At 36.9% G+C, this 3,406-nt stretch overlaps 1 non-coding gene across 1 annotated transcript; it reads left to right on the top strand.

Annotated features, from left to right (window-relative positions):
- Window positions 1-376: 376 nt before the first annotated feature.
- LOC119473078 lies at window positions 377-483 on the top strand. The gene has a single exon (XR_005202241.1). It is a non-coding gene; the product is annotated as a U6 spliceosomal RNA (small nuclear RNA).
- Window positions 484-3,406: the final 2,923 nt, after the last annotated feature.

Raw genomic sequence — 3,406 nt, forward strand, 5'->3', positions numbered from 1 at the left:
TTTTTTTTTTTTTTTTTAATGGAGGAGAGTTTCTTATGTTGCCCAGGCTGGCCTTGAACTTGTAGCCTCTCTTCCTTATGCACCAGGACAACAGGCCTGAGCCACCACAGCTCCCTCTGACCCTTTCAGAGGAGGTTTGCTGACTCCTAGCCTTACAGGAAACTTAAGATTCTCTAATTTTTTTCTCTTGCCTACCTTTCATTTTCCTATTTTATTAACAGGATACTTTAGATCCAGAGAGGCCTTACTGAATTACATAAATTAATTATCTATCCAGGACTAGAACCCAGGTATCTTATTTCTCACCTTAGTACTTTGAATTAAGTCATCATTGCCTTTTTTTTAAGGCTCATGTTTACAGAAAGAGAGGGCCTCAGTGCTTGCTTCGGCAGCACATATACTAAAATTGGAACGATACAGAGAAGATTAGCATGGCCCCTGTACAAGGATGACACACAAATTCATGAAGGGTTCCATATTTAAAAAAAAAAAAAGAGAGAGGTCCTCTTGGTGGATTTTTCCCCCCTATTTTTTAAGTGATTTTCCACATGGTAAATTAGGTTCATGATCAAGAAAAGTTTTTTCTTGCAGGTTCACAACACAGAATTGTATCACAATGCAAGCTGTTTTAAAAGGCTACATTTCTACCCAGGTAACACTCAATTTGGTAGGCTATCATTTTGAAAACCAATACCAGTGAATAGAAAACAGTGTTTTTCACTCTATGACTGCTTTTCTCAAGTAAACTAACCTTCCTATTTACTGAAATTTTCCAGAATATAATTGACCTTTTTAAAGGTGGTTGCTGGTCTTATTGTGCTGATTTCCAAAGCTTTAATACTGACAGTAAACATTTCAGAAAGTTAGCAGTTGTATATTAAAGAAGAAAAATATGTCCACCGTAAGTGTCGTTCTAATGTGATGTGTGCATCAATTTACTCTTTATGTTTCCAAGATGTGAGTTCTTATTCTCAACTTTGATTTCTTCTAAAAACCAAATGGTATAAAAACTAAAGACTTCAAGCCTACAGTTTTACTCATGTATATATGCCAAGCCTTCCATGGGTTGGCACAGACCATGATGATGGGACAGCAGCCCTTGCTACACAATAAAACACATTGTTACCATTAAAATCTTGGTCTCAACATTTTTTTACATAGTCTTTTTCTTGCATTGTGTCATTGGAATCCCTCTCACATTTTTTTTTTTTTTTTCTGAGACAGAGTCTCACTGTGTCACCCAGGCTGGAGTATAGTGGCAAAGTCTCAGCTCACTCCAACCTCTGCCTCCCAGCTTCAAGCAATTCTCCTGCCTCAGCCTCCTAAGTAGCTAGAATTGCAGTCATGCACCAACACGCCCAGCTAATTTTTGTATTTTTAGTAGAGACAGTGTTTCACCATGTTGGCCAGGCTGGCCTCGAACTCCTGACCTCGTGATCTGCCCGCCTCGGCCTCCCAAAGTGCTGAGATTACAGGCCACTGTGCCCAGCCTCTTCTCACATTTTAATAGGCCATTTACTCTGGAATAGTGATCCAAAAATTGGCAGAATATGATATTTAATTGCTAAATTTATTTTAAATGCCAATGACTGGAATCTGCCAGAGATGCACTGAATGTGGATTGTGGAATGGAAACAGTCAGGGATCTGTATTTTTTATAAAGCTCTGCAGGTGATTTTGAAGCACACCAAAGTTTCTCTGGTATTGAGGAAACTTTTCACATGACAATCTGGGAAACTAAGTTTCCTCAAACTAATCCTGGCTTTCTTGTTAAATTGCAATGCGGCCTTGAACAAGTCGCTTTGGTAAGCAGCCAAAAAGGAGAAAGGGGTCTCCTATGGAAGGTCCCTGTTTTGTTTCATAGTTGTTCAATTTCTTTAGTTTCTCATCTTTAAAAAGGAGGAGATAATAGTATCTACCTTGGGTTTGCTTAAGGAAATTGCTTGTCACCTAATAAAACTCAAAAGTTAACTTATTAGATTTTATTATTATAATCATCGTTAACTGATGCCAAAATAATACAGAACTATAATTCAGCATCATAGACATACAGTTTTTCCAAGAACGAGCTGGCCTCATTCATTCATTTAGATAAGTAATTGTTGCTACTTACCAGGGTCCAGTACTGCACTACACTGAGGACACAGGATTGGTTACTATGGGGTCACTGACCTTAAATTACATCCTAGTGGCCAGGTGCAGTGGCTCATGCCTGTAATCCCAGCACTTTCAGAGGCCGAGGCAGGCAGATACCTATGGCTGAGAGTTCAAGACTAGCATGGCTAACATGGTGAAACCCCATCTCAATTAAAAATACAAAAATTAGCTGGGTGTGGTGGTGGGCACCTGTAATCCCAGCTACTTGGGAGGCTGAGGCCAGAGAATCTCTTGAACCCAGGAAGCGGATGTTATAGTGAGCTGAGATGGCACTACTGCATTCCAGCCTGGGAGACAGAGTAAGACTCTGTGTCAAAAAAAAGAAAGAAAGAAAAAAAAAGATTGTATCCTCCTGGTGAAAAGTTATATATAACCAAATATTGAAGCTGCTGCTCTTTCTAAAGAAAGCCACAAGTGTTAGCTCAAAAGCCATTTCACCCACTTCCACAAAGATGATAATAACTTCTATTAAATAGTTTCATCTCTCTTCTTGAGTAGTGTGGCATACACATATTAGACAAGATTGCATTTTTAGAGAACTCATTGCTGTATGAGTAGCTCAGATAAAATGAGCTAAGAGGGTTCAATTAAGCTCTCCTCATTCTGATGACACTCACTGTCTTTGACTTTTATAAAGGTTTATAATCCTTGTTGCTATAATTTTAAAGACTTATAATAACAGTGCTAATAGCCTTTTCATCATTTAAATGGTCTTCCCTTGAGAATTCCATTATTGCTTCTGATAAATTCCTTCTAGAATGCATATGAGGAATGGGAAATGGTTAGATTATCATGAACATGTACAATATCAATGCTTCTTTTGTTAAAAATAGCACTGAGAATATTCAGAGATGTCATGCTTATTGTTCTATAAACTAAAACTTATGTTTTCTACTAAGTTAAATAAGATAGATTGAACGTACTTCCTTTTCTTATCAGATCTCTCCTCCTCAAGGGTGAATTGAATAAATTTCCCTGGGGGAGAAAAAAACAGATCTTACCTACACAGATGTCAAATAATAAATTTACAAAAATATTTGTAACACATATGGAAAATAAAATCTAAAAAATACCTCTAGAAAACTAATTCAGATTTCATGAAACAACATTAATAAGAATAACAGAAAATGAACAAAATATATGAACAAAATCAAAATGGCTAGCAGACTGAAAAAATTATTACCACTAGTTATTTAAGAAACACAAATCAAGGTGAAATCACATTTTTCTCAGCTTTTTTTTTTTTTTT

This window comes from Cebus imitator, unplaced genomic scaffold, assembly GCF_001604975.1.
Source record: "Cebus imitator isolate Cc_AM_T3 unplaced genomic scaffold, Cebus_imitator-1.0 Scaffold130, whole genome shotgun sequence".
In the NCBI taxonomy this organism is placed as follows: domain Eukaryota; kingdom Metazoa; phylum Chordata; class Mammalia; order Primates; family Cebidae; genus Cebus; species Cebus imitator.